The following is a 14399-nucleotide window of genomic DNA, read 5'->3' on the forward strand; positions in this document are numbered from 1 at the left end:
TTTCCTTTTGTTGTCTGCTGATGCTAGAACTTCCAAAACTATGTTAAACAACAGCGGTGACAGTGGGCATCCCTGTCGTGTTCCTAATCTCAGGGATAAAGCTCTCAGTTTTTCCCCCATTGAGGATGATGTTAGCTGTGGGCTTTTCATAAATGGCTTTTATGATCTTTAAGTATGTTCCTCCTATCTCGACTTTCTCAAGGGTTTTTATTAAGAAAGGGTGCTGGATTTTGTCAAAGGCCTTTTCTGCATCGATTGACAGGATTATATGATTCTTATCTTTTCTTTTATTAATGTGATGTATCATGTTGATTGTTTTGCGAATGTTGAAGCAGCCCTGCAGCCGAGGAATGAATCCCACTTGATCATGTTGAATAATTCTTTTTATATGCTGTTGAATTCGATGTGCTAGTATCTTATTGAGAATTTTTGCATCCATATTCATCAGGGATATTGGCCTGTAGCTCTCTTTTTTTACTGGGTCTTTGTCTGGTTTAGGAATCAAAGTAATACTGGCCTCATAGAATGAGTCTGGAAGTTTTCCTTCCCCTTCTATTTCTTGGAATAGCTTGAGAAGGATAGGTATTATCTCTGCTTTAAACGTCTGGTAGAACTCCCCTGGGAAGCCATCTGGTCCTGGACTCTTATTTTTTGGGGGATTTTTGATAACCGATTCAATTTCTTCGCTGGTTATGGGTCTGTTCAAACTTTCTATTTCCTCCTGATTGAGTTTTGGAAGAGTGTGGGTGTTCAGGAATTTGTCCATTTCTTCCAGGTTGTCCAATTTGTTGGCATATAATTTTTCATAGTATGCCCTGATAATTGTTTGTATCTCTGAGGGATTGGTTGTAATAATTCCATTTTCATTCATGATTTTATCTATTTGGGTCATCTCCCTTCTCTTTTTGAGAAGCCTGGCTAGAGGTTTGTCAATTTTGTTTATTTTTTCAAAAAACCAACTCTTGGTTTCGTTGATCTGCTCTACAGTTTTTTTAGATTCTATATTGTTTATTTCTGCTCTGATCTTTATTATTTCTCTTCTTCTGCTGGGTTTAGGCTGCCTTTGCTGTTCTGCTTCTATTTCCTTTAGGTGTGCTGTTAGATTTTGTAGTTGGGATTTTTCTTGTTTCTGGAGATAGGCCTGGATTGCAATGTATTTTCCTCTCAGGACTGCCTTCGTTGCGTCCCAAAGCATTTGGATTGTTGTATTTTCATTTTCGTTTGTTTCCATATATTTTTTAATTTCTTCTCTAATTGCCTGGTTGACCCACTCATTCTTTAGTAGGCTGTTCATTAACCTCCATGCTTTTGGAGGTTTTCCAGACTTTTTCCTGTGGTTGATTTCAAGCTTCATAGCATTGTGGTCTGAAAGTATGCATGGTATGATTTCAATTCTTCTAAACTTATGAAAGGCTGTTTTGTGACCCAGTATATGATCTATCTTGGAGAATGTCCCATGTGCACTCGAGAAGAAAGTATATTCTGTTGCTTTGAGATGCAGAGTTCTAAATAGATCTGTCAAGTCCATCTGATCCAATGTCTCATTCAGGGCCCTTGTTTCTTTATTGACCGTGTGTCTAGATGATCTATCCATTTCTGTAAGTGGAGTGTTAAAGTCCCCTGCAATTACCACATTCTTATCAATAAGGTTGCTTATGTTTATGAGTAGTTGTTTTATATATTTGGGGGCTCTGGTATTCAGTGCATAGACATTTATAATTGTTAGCTCTTCCTGATGGATGGACCCTGTAATTATTATATAATGCCCTTCTTCATCTCTTGTTACAGCCTTTAATTGAAAGTCTAGTTTGTCTGATAGAAGTATGGCTACTCCAGCTTTCTTTCGGCTTCCAGTCGCATGATAAATAGTTCTCCATCCCCTCACTCTCAATCTAAAGGTGTCCTCAGATCTAAAATGAGTCTCTTGTAGACAGCAAATAGATGGGTCTTGTTTTTTTATCCCTTCTGATACCCTATGTCTTTTGCTTGGTGCATTTAATCCATTTACATTCAGTGTTATCATAGAAAGATATGGATTTAGAGTCATTGTGATGTCTGTATGATTTATGCTTGTAGCGATGTCTCTGGTACTTTGTCTCACAGGATCCCCCTTAGGATCTCTTGTAGGGCTGGTTTAGTGGTGACAAATTCCTTCAGTTTTTGTTTTTTTGGGAGGACCTTTATCTCTCCTTCTATTCTAAATGACAGACTTGCTGGATAAAGGATTCTCGGCTGCATATTTTTTCTGTTCAGCACATTGAAGATCTCGTGCCAATCCTTTCTGGCCTGCCAAGTTTCAAAAGAGAGATCAGTCACGAGTCTTATAGGTCTCCCTTTATATTTTAGGGCACGTTTATCCCTTGCTGCTTTTAGAATTTTTTTTTATCCTTGTATTTTGCCAGTTTCACTATGCTATGTCATGCAGAAATCGATTCAAGTTACGTCTGAAGGGAGTTCTCTGTGCCTCTTGGATTTCATTGCCTTTTTCCTTCCCCAGATCAGGGAAGTTCTCAGCTATTATTTCTTCAAGTAAACCTTCAGCACCTTTCCCTCTCTCTTCCTCCTCTGGGATACCAAGTATGCGTATATTATTTCTTTTTAGTGTATCACTTAGTTCTCTAATTTTCCCCTCATACTCCTGAATTTTTTTATCTCTCTTTTTCTCAGCTTCCTCTTTTTCCATAATTTTATCTTCTAGTTCACCTATTCTCTCCTCTGTCTTTTCAATCCGAGCCGTGGTCATTTCCATTTTATTTTGCATGTCATTTAAAGCATTTTTCAGCTCTTCCTGACTGTTCCTTAGTCCCTTGATCTCTGTAGCAAGAGATTCTCTGCTGTCCTCTATACTGTTTTCAAGCCCAGCGATTAAGTTTATAACTATTATTCTAAATTCACTTTCTGTTATATTATTTAAATCCTTTTTGATCAGTTCACTAGCTGTTGTCATTTCCTGGAGATTCTTTTGAGAGGAATTCTTCCATTTGGTCATTTTGCATAGTCCCTGGAGTGGTTCGGACCTGCAGGTCACTTCCCCTGTGCTGTGGTGTATAACTGGATTTGGTGGGCGGGGTCCCAGTCAGACCTGATGTCTGCCCCCAGCCCACCTTTCGGGCCACAGTCAGACTGGTGTGTGCCTTCTCTTTCCGTCTCCTAGGGGCGGGATTCACCGTGGGGTGGTGTGGCCCATCTGGGCTACTTGCACACTGCCAGGCTTGTGGTGCTGGGGATCTGGCGTATTAGCTTGGGTGGGTAGGCAAGGTGCACGGGTGCAGGAAGGGCAGGGTTAGCTCACTTCTCCTTAGGTGATCCACTTCAGGAGGGGCCCTGTGGCAGCGGGAGGGAGTCAGACCCGCTACCGGAGTGGTGGTTCTGCAGAACCACAGCGTTGGGTGTTTGGGGGGAGCAACCAAGTTCCCTGGCAGGAACTGGTTCCCTTTGGGATTTTGGCTGGGGGATGGGCGAGGGAGATGGCGCTGGGGAACGCCTTTGTTCCCCGCCAAACTGAGCTCTGTCGTCCGGGGGCTCAGCAGCTCTCCCTCCCTTTGTCCTCCAGCCTTCCTGCTTTCCGAGCAGAGCTGTTAACTTATGACCTCCCAGACGCTAAGTGGCGCTTGCTGTCGGAACACAGTCCGTCAGGCCCCTCCGCTTTTGCAAGCCAGACTCGGGGGCTCTGCTTGGCCAGCAAGCCGCCCCTCCGCCCCGGCTCCCTCCCGCCAGTCCGTGGAGCGCGCACGCCTCGCCGCCCTTCCTACCCTCTCCGTGGGCCTCTCGTCTGCACTTGGCTCTGGCGACTCCGTTCTGCTAATGCTCTGGCGGTTTTCTGGGTTATTTAGGCAGGTGTAGGTGGAATCTAAGTGATCAGCAGGACGCGCGGTGAGCCCAGCGTCCTCCTATACTGCCATCTTCTGAAGATCTCCCCCTGCTCTGTGCATTCCTGTGGTCCACTTCCCCTGTGCCCCTCCATAGTATTCCCACTATAGTCCCATTTTCATCAGAGCCTACAGGTTTTTTTTTGTCTTTGTTATTTTGAAAATTTTATTTATATACCGGTTAGTTGACATATAGTGTAATATTGGTTTCAGGAGCAGAATTTAGTGACCCATTACTTACACATAACACACAATGTTCATCATAACAAGTGCCCTCCTTAATACCCATCACACATGTAACCCATTTCCTACCCACCTCCCTCCATCAACCCTCCATTTGTTCTCTATTGTTAAAATCTCTTATGGTTTGTTTCTCTCTCTCTTTTTTCCCCTTTCCATGTGTTCATCTGTTTTGTTTCTTAAATTCTACGTATGAGTTTGGTTTTATTTGTCTGCTTCCAACATGAAGTTGTGAAATCCATGATTATGACAAACAATGTTTCTTCCATCTTGGCATATCCGGGGTCCAGAACACCTATGGAAATATGGTAGGCAGAAATATTTGCTCTCATAATAAATTAATATTTTATAGATGACTGAGATAGGGAAAATGTGCACTTGCAATAGGACTTAATATAGTGGATGATATTTTTGTAGGTATAATTTCTTCTCAAGCAAACTTGTAGGGTACTGTGAGGCCTTGTGGGATAATCTCATTAACAAAAAAAATTTTTAGCAGCACCACCTGCTATCTAGTAAAGCTCTCATTATAAAGCCTGACTTAGAACAGTGTTTTCCCAACACCTCAATCATTCATATGATATAAATTTAGGACTTAAAAGATATACTCAAATCCATATTAGTATTTCTTAATACTTTCATTTATATTCTATCTATCATCTTTTAGTCAAACTCAATGTAAAGAAAATTTTGTATCACTACTAAAAATACAAACCTGCATTATATGCTATGGTAAATATGTTCAAAAATTAATTCCATAAAAGACAGGGGCCAAACTATGGTGGAGAAGACTGAAAAGACTGTGAAGTTTGCTCTTGGAGCAGTTGTGTGTGTAGAAAATGAAATCTGGGTGATGTAACTATAGGACCTAGGACAGTGATCCACTCTAAAGCACAAATTATTGCAGAAGCCAGGCCAATAGTTATTGGTGAGGGTTTCCTAATAGAAGAACAGGTAGGTGCTTATCATAAATGCTCAACCTGATAATATCACCCCTAGTGCTGAAGATCTGGAACTAAAATATCTATGATCATTGGCACTAATAATGCGTTTGAAATTGGCTGTTATTCCCAAGCCATGAAAATGGAACATAATAATGTTATTGAATCAAAAGCCAGTGTGGGCAGAAAGGTAATATTGAGAAGTGGTTGCATCATTGGGACTTGTTGCAACCTGAATACATTTGAGGTCATCCTTGAGAATACAGTGATCTGTGGTGCAGATTGCCTTCATGGGGTGCAGACTGAGCAACCACAGCCCCAGATACCACAGCTGGATTTCCTGAAGATAACCTTGCCAACCTACCACGACCTAAAGAAGACTATGAAAGGAAGGGCAACACCAGTAATGTGTGAAGACAACAGTGAGATACCTCCTAAAGACTTGGTAATAAGATACCCCCAGAGAGTTAAACTACTTAAGTCAACATGTGGCAAGGTAGTATCAGTTTATCTATCAAGACTTACAGTACCTCAAGACTCACCACTTTTGGTTCAATTGCAAGCTTAACTGAACCACCTTCTGATTTGCTAATATGGCCTCCAAGCTATCATTCAGAGAAAGGAGGAACTCTGGATGAGAGCACCAGAATTCTACTCTGCACATAGTAAATTTAGAGAAGCTTTCTTATTTATACATTAGCCTAATATGAATATGGTTTGTATAGTGTGGCCCCCAAGTCTGCCAATTGTCTATGAGTTCTAAATGTTCTGATAAAATAGTTTCTGACTCTTTAGGACAAAGAACCAATCAAAACCCAGACAGTGTATTGTGCAGACATCACTCTTTGGGGCTTCTCCACAGCCAGACTAACAGCCTTCTCTTACTAACTATCTCACTGAATCTGAACTCAAACTTCATCACAGACATTCTAGGCAATTATGCTAAGCGGTAGGACAGACCCTGACATGCTTGTGACATAAAAAGCAGCAACTGGCAGGAAGACAGAAATGATTTTATCAATAGAGACTTACTGCAATGTGGCCATAGCTCTTGAGTCAAGATAATAGACTTTCACCAGGTGAATAGTATCAAGTCTAGAAAGGGTACTTCACACTGTTCTCTTATTCATCCATGAACACACAGTATAGTAGTTATCTATGCTGTGTAGAAAATTACCCCCAAAATGTAGAAGCTTATTATCTTTTGAGCATTTACTATCTTACACAGTTTCTGCAGATCAAATATCTAGGAATGGCTCAGCTGGCAGTTCTGGCTCAGTGTGCCTCATGAGGTTTCTTTCAAGAAGTCAGTCAGACCGGTGGTCATCTGAGGACTTGAGTGGGGCTGGATGGTCCACTTACAACATGACTGCCTCACAGGGCTGTTGGCAGGAGGCCTCAGTTCCATACCAGGTGAGCCTCTCCACAGGGCTGGTGGGTATCCTCATGACATGGCAGTTGGCTTCCCTCAGCTTCCTTCAGATCCAAGTGAGGAAGGACTCAATCCCTAAAGTTGCACACCATCACTTCCACTTCATTTTATTTCTTAGAAGCAAGTCACCAAGTCCATCTCACAGTCAAGAGGGAGGGGATTAAGCTCCACCTTTTCTATCTTTAGAAGGGAGGAGAATCTAAGAATTCATGTTCATATACTAAAACCACCATCACAAACACACATATCCATTTATACCTGGTATTCTCACTAGTGCACAATCAGCACCTCTCAAGGGTTTCCACATTGAGGAAGATGGGTTCAGGAAGAACTTCTCTTTATTAATGGGAATGGCACATGACATCATCCGAGGTCTTCATCCTATAACGTTCTGTAAATACCACCATCTTGGACATTTAAATTTTTGTCCCAATATATACCATATATTTCATTAAGCATAATTCAACTTCTCTAGGCTTAATAGAAATTATTACAAATAAAATCATGAGGGATAAAAAATTTAACTCCATGAAATAAAAAATTATAAAAGTTTAAAATTAAGAATAAAATATAAATAATACATGTAACTGATTTCCCTTTTACTAAGCATTCTGTAAATGCTGTGTCATTTAATCTTCCTAATAGCCATTTTGTGTACCACTCAATTGTTCTTGGTTTCCACCTCTTGCCTGAGTGCCACTTTTAGAAAATAGAAAAGGGTGCCTGGGTGGCTCAGTTGGTTGAGCGTCCAATTCTTGGTTTCAGCTCAGGTCGAGATCTCACGTTTCATAAGTTCAAGCCCCACATCAGGTTCTAAGCTGACATCATGGAGCCTGCTTGGGTATCTCTCTCCCTCTCTCGCTGCCCCTCACTGGCATGTGCTGTCTCTGTCTTTCTCAAATTAAATAAACTTAAAAATATATATATATATATATATATATATATATATATATATAAAGAAAATAGAAAAAAAGAATGTTCAAACAAAAGAACAAGCTCTTTGAAATTAGACAGGATTTAATCCTAATACCTGCCATCTACTGCTATCCAACATTGTAAAGTATGAAAATCCCCACTAATGTTCCTCATAGAGGAATAAATAAATATGTAAAACAACTAGCACAGTGCCTAACAAATAGCAATACTCAAAACTACCAGCTATAATTATTGTCATTATTGTTTAAAAACAGAAAAGAACATTAATGATTTTAGATTGGAGCTTTACACATTTGCCACACATTTTCTCAGATGTTTAAAACCCTCTTTTCTTGTCAAAACCACTAGGCCCAGAGAAGTTAAGTGACATTTTCTTGTGGATTCTACTTTCTAATTTCCTGCCTGAACCCTCAGCCTGTATCCTACTCTACTTCCAGCCATTACAAACTACTCCAAGTTCCCTGAAATCAGCAAGTTCTCACCTCCACATTCACTCTTTCTTCTGTACACACACATGCTGGATGATTCTCTATTTGTTAATCAAGCTTTAATTTCTCCACCATTCTAAATTTTATGAGTCCCTTTGTTCATTGTCTCTCCCCCTAGAACCAAATATTGATGAAAGCAGGGGATCTGACTATTGTGCTCTCAGCTGTACCCCCAAACCCTGAAAGACCTATAGTAAATGATCATCCATAAATATTTAATGAATTAATTATCTGGCCCTTGAACCAGTCTAGGATACACAGTCTGGTGCATATGGGGCTTCCACTTCAACTCTGGGAAACATGGAAACTGGGGAGGGTTATCTTTCTGGGAACGCCTATCATCCAAAGAGGCAATACAACTAAGGCTTCAGGCTTCTAGACTCAGACCAGTATGGAATAGGTCAGCCTTTATCTCCTCCTCTTGTTAGTTATCGTGACGAGCTATTAGAAACTGCTCAACACATTCATTCATTCATTCATTCATTCATTCATTCATTTATTCAGCACACACTTCTTGGATGTCTCCTATACTGATAGGCACTGATTTAGGGGTCAAGGATAAGTCATAAACAAGTTACTTCTATGAGGCCACAGGTGAATGAACGGGCAGACAAATACCTGTCTGCTTATAACATGGTGCTGTTAGGACCATGACAAGGAAAGTACTGGGTTCTAGTATCAGGCTCTAGGAGTGGTTGATGTTCTTCATTTCATGTTGTTTGTCTCTAATACTGAAGCCTCAGTCATCAAGTCCTGAGGCATCCTTCTGGAATCATTCTTCATGTTTCTATTCTTGCAGGCTCTGCAATGCTTGATCTGGCCTGGATTTCACAAGACAAATACTGGAATCCTGAGGTTTTTTGCCAGAGGTGGATCTTATCAACATCCGGAGTATTTGATAATAATAACTAAAAAAATAATGATAATATCAGCTACCGCTTGTTTTCAAATATACTTATAGATTCCTATTTTATTCATTGGTTTATAATCCATTATTATTATTATTCATTGTGATGCTCAACATGTCCCATTTTAAAACATTACCCATGTGGGGCTCCTGGGTGGCTCAGTCAGATGAGCATCCGACTCTTTGGTTCGCTCCAGTCATGATCCCACAGTCCATAAGTTTCAGCCCCACATCAGGCTTTGTGCTGATGGTGTGGAGCCTGCTTGGGATTCTCTCTCTCTCTCCATCTCTCTCTTCCCCTCCCCTGCTCATGCTCTGTCTCTGTCTGTCTGTCTGTCTCTCTCTCTCTCAAAATAAATAAATAAACTTAAAAATAACGTAATAAATAAATGAAACATTACCCATGTGCCAAGCACAGTACTAAATGCTTTCTTTACTATGTCTAAACCTTGCCACATACCCATTAAGAAATTCCTATTTTTTATGCCAATTCTACATATTGGGTAACTGAAGTTAAGGTAAATGTAGGGAATTGTCAAGTTATAGTTCCAGTAGAAAATGGTGGTTCAAAGTGCAGGCTCAATTCTAAATACCATTCTATACTAAAAGAAACCTGGTCTCCTCGGAAAAATGGCTGATTCCAGGGCTGGCACAGCGGAAGTACAAAAAGAGGCAGGAACATCTCGCTGCACCAAAAACGGTTTCAAAGAAAAATAGACACATATCAAGAAGACACAGGAGCAGGAATCAAGGGGCTTTCACTGGCCAAACCTGGGGAAATTCGAGCATCAAAATAAATCATGATTGTAATGGGTTATTATACACTGAATAAAATATATATCCATGAACCAATACTGAAACATATGAAGACATGAATAATTAATAAATGAGGGAGAGAGAACAGCTCTTCGTTGCAGAAGAATCCTCACCAGTAAAATGGGGGGGGGGGAATACTGCAGTTGGAAACACACACTTTTTACACCATCATATATTAATGGATTCAGTCAAGAATCGTCAGTGGGTCATAGAACACAATATTACCATAGCCTTCAAGTATCTCCACACAAAACATTTAAGTGAACAATGGGAAAATATTAACTTTACATTAGAGTAATCTGATGAATACTACCTTAACCAAGAGATCAAATTTAATATCGCCAATTACAGAATAAATGGATATCAGGTGCCAACTTATATAATGCACTGAGAAGGATATAGTATCACTTTGTGGTATTCCTGGAAGAAATGCATACGTGGAATCTAACCATAAGCACAGAATCAGGTAAACCCAAGTTGAGGGGCACTCTAGTAAATGGTTCATACTTCTCAAAATTGTTATGGTTGTGCGAGACAGTAAGTTTGAGGACTTATTCCAGAGGGAATAAGAATAAAGTATAATAACAATGAAATAAAATGCATGATAGTAGACTGGAGAGAAGAATGGACAAACTATAAAATTTATAAAATTTTCTACAAATAGCATTATTGAGATAATTGGTCATATTTGAATAAGGTCTATAATGAGATGTATAATACAGATATATAACCAATGTTCATGTGTTGATTTTCATAATTGTAGTGTGTTTATGCAAAAGGATGTCCTTGTTCTAAAGTATTTAGAATACTAAATATTTAATGTATCTATAGCTTACTGTCAAAGAGATTAGAAAAATTTGTATGTATGTGTATCTTTGTGTAGTGTGTGCAAGGAGAAGAAAAAGAGGAGGGGAAAAAGAGAGTGAAAGACAGGGAGTGAGAAAGATAGTGAAAGATAAAAAATATGCAAAATATTAACAATTGAGGTATTTGGGTCAAGTAAAAACAGGAGTTTCCTGGCCTATTATTTCAATGTTTTGTAAGTTTGTAATTATTTCAAACTAAAATGTACCTCCCCCACAAAAAGTATGTGGGTTCTGAATCCCGATGGGATACATAAACGCCTGGCTCCTTCATTTATTAACTCTATGATCACAGAAATGTTACTTGATCTCTGATTCAAAGTTTTTGACCTGTAAATAGGGATAATCATTGACCAATTGCAATTACATGAAATGATACATACAATATGTTTTGCGCAGTATTTTGGACCTAGGGAATACTCAATAAAAATTAAATCTCTCTACTATTTTTGATTAAAAAAAAAAAGTCTGAAAAGTACATCATTAACCTAACATTTCTGGTTCCAAGTACTCAGATCTAACCATGTCACTGAGGTGCCCACCAGCAGTCAGACTCTATGGGCTCCTGGGGCATTTAGAGCTCAGTAAAAGGTAGCTTTCATCACGATTGGAATTATTAATCCCAGCACTTCTGATCTTAATGCCTAGCCTCTTACCACTCCACTTAGCTGCCTAAGTGTGTTCTTGGGGGTCAAGAAATCCTCACATTAACATCTAGTATGTACTAAACTCACTAGACTTGTATATATGCCTTCCACATTGTTCAGGGAGAGCTGAATTATTTTTGACCCTTCCTTCTGACTAGTACAATGTATTACAGTAACAGGATCTACCATTTATTGGCAGCCTACAAAGTACCATACTTGACAACCCTGGGAGCAGGTTTTAAATATCTCTGCCTCTTTAAGGATTAAATACACAGGTTCAGAGAGGTAGAGACTTGCCCCAGACACAAAGCCAGTAAGAAGTGGCACATAGGCTATCTCACCACAATACGCATGCTCTTACTACTATCCTGAGCTGTCTTCAGTCCTAACAATGTACACTATCAATTAACCACCACCTTCCAAACAGACTATCTTATCACTTAAGGTAAAGAATACCAGTTGGCCTCATGTTTACCCTGGCATCTAGTTTGCTTCTAAGCACATAGTAGGTCCCCAAGTACCTACCTGGGAAGAGGATTTCTCTCTAACCTGGGAAGAGGGAGTGCCTTTAAACATTTAAGGAGTCTCTAAAAACAAGCTTAAAGAGGGTGGTTTGCTAACTGTACAGTAAAAACTCAAAGCAGAGATGTGATGCCATAAAGCTGAAAATAACTCAACTAGATATTTTAGCATTGTTTATAAAGATGGTGAAGCTACAATAAGCAGCAAGGAAGAGATACTGAACATTTGTCAGGGTGGTAGATATCTCGCTCAGGAGTTAAAAAGCTGTAGTGAGGGAGGGGAGCATCATGCACTCTGGGGGTATAATAATATATGATTTTATTGGTTTGGGTGGTGATTACATAGGTTTTCACTTTATATTGTTCATCATCGATATCTGAATATATATTCTATGCACTTTTTTGTATGTATGTATATGGTATTTCAAAATTGAAACCCAAAATTTAAAAGATAGATTAGGAAGGTCCAAGCTCAGAGAAACACCAAAAATTGAATAAAGGTATTTATATGGCTACATGAAGAATGTGTCAGTCAGGAGGAGTGGTTGGTCATCCATGAAAGGAAATGCTTTTTAAAAAATTTTTTTAAAATGTTTATTTATTATTTTTGAGAGAGAGAGAGAGAGAGAGAGAGAGAGTCAGAGTGCGAGTGGGAGGGGGGCAGAGAGAGAGAGAGAGAGACGGAGAGAGACAGAGAGAGACAGAATCTGAAGCAGGATCCAGGCTCTTAGCTGTCAGCACAGAGCCCGACACAGGGCTCGAACTCATGAGCCATGAGATCATGACCTGAGCTGAAGTGGGACTATCAACCGACTGAGTGACCCAGGCGCCTCTGAAAAGAAATACTTTTAATGCCTATCTAAGCACTGTGTAAAAATTGTCTCTACCAAGTGACTGGGATTATTTCTGGCCTCCTTGTTAAAGTATTACTCAGTGTGAGATGCACATACTGGATGATGTTAGCTTCATGCCTTGACAGAGAGAGTTTTCATGCAAGATGTCTACTCTTCCCCCATCTTCTGGATCCTAAATTACATTAATTTGTTTCTTTTCACTCTGCAAGAACTGAGTACCAGAATGCATCTCCCAAGCAGGTACACAAACACTCACACGCACACATACATCCTATCACACCAGTGCACTGATGTGTTTCAGGGGGACATTGTGGTGACTCTACATCCATTTGATGCTGTATTCATCTAAACCAGTCACAACAAATCTAATATTTTGATAATCACTGGTTTCGAATTGGCCATGTGACCAAATTCAGTCCCATATACTGGGGACGATGGGGGTGTATATCTTCTGGAAAGCATTATGTCACAGCTTTCTGTCTCACAAAAAAGGGACACTGGAAGAGATTTTTCTTTTCTGCCTAAATACCACCATGCCTAGATATGAGGCCTGAAATTGCTACAGACATCTTGGGACCAGTCTGGTGGGACACTGAGGATGGCAGAGAAAATAGAGGGAAAGAATCTGAAGCTTGATGAGCCAGAGGCCTCCATGTCTAGAACCCACCTTATTTTGATTTTCAGTCTATTTGGCAAATGGACCGAATATTTAATAAGTAATACCTAACTTCCAGGTACTACTACTGGCCCTAAAAATGCTGTTGTAGACAAAGAGACAAATGTCTTTGCCCTCATAGAACTTATATGTTTGGATAATTGTACAAACAATAAATAAAATAAATAACTAATATATACTACATGTAGGAAAATGATAAAGCTATGAAAAACATTAGAGTAAGTTAAGAAAGATCTGGAGTGATGAGAAATTGGAATTTTTTTTTAAAACACGGTCAGGATAAGCCAACCTTGGAAGGTGATATTTGTGAAAAGACTTGAGGAGATGATGGGATGAGGCATTAAATACATGGAGGAAGGACATTTCAAGCAAAGAAAACAGCCAGTGAAAAAGCTTTTGTGTAAAAGTGTAACTATTGTAGCTAATGTAGACATGAGAGATCCTGTGGGAGTATAGTTGGGTTTTACACAAGTAACACAACGTCAAATCATGTACAAACTTCTAATCCATGTAAATACTTTAATTTTTGCTCCTCTCAGTGAGATGGAGAACAATTGCATAACAGTGGCAGGATCTGACTTAGATTTTAAAAGGGAGGTGGGTGTGGGATGGGCTAGATGGCTGATGGGTACTAAGGAGGGCTGTTGGTATGATGAGCACTAAGTGATGAATCACTTGCAATTCTACTCCTGAAACCTATATTGCACTGTATGTTAACTAACTAGAATTTCAAGAAAAATTTGAATTGAAAAAAAAAAAAGAAAACAAAGCAAAAAAAATTATTTCTACACTGGTTTACATGGATATTCATTACATTCTGAAATATCTCGGAATAAAAGGATACCTCTGGTTGGTGTGATTAGACTATACATCAGAGACAAAGTTATAGGAAGATAAACCAGTAAGGATGCTATTACAATAATCCAGGCAAGAAACTGTAGTGGCCTTGAGTCAAGTGGAAGCAGAGGAGGTGGCAAACTTGTTCACATTCTCAGTCTATTTAGAACACGGAATCAACAGGATTTCTGCGTAGATTTAATGCTAAAATTGACCCCAATATCTTTAAGTGAGCATCTAGAAGCATAATGTTGATGGTAACTGAGATGAGAAAGAGCTAAAGGAGATGAAGTGAGTGAGGGGTGAAAAAAGAATTTGTTTTTTCATGGTTAGAACCAAAAGGTCTATAAGACACGCCAAGTGGACAGTTGG

At 39.4% G+C, this 14399-nt stretch overlaps 1 pseudogene; it reads left to right on the plus strand.

Moving 5' to 3' along the window:
- The first annotated feature begins 4887 nt into the window (after window positions 1-4887).
- Window positions 4888-5618, plus strand: LOC128311434 (dynactin subunit 6-like; annotated as a pseudogene).
- Window positions 5619-14399: the final 8781 nt, after the last annotated feature.

The sequence above is a fragment of the Acinonyx jubatus genome, chromosome X, assembly GCF_027475565.1.
Source record: "Acinonyx jubatus isolate Ajub_Pintada_27869175 chromosome X, VMU_Ajub_asm_v1.0, whole genome shotgun sequence".
NCBI lineage: Eukaryota > Metazoa > Chordata > Mammalia > Carnivora > Felidae > Acinonyx > Acinonyx jubatus.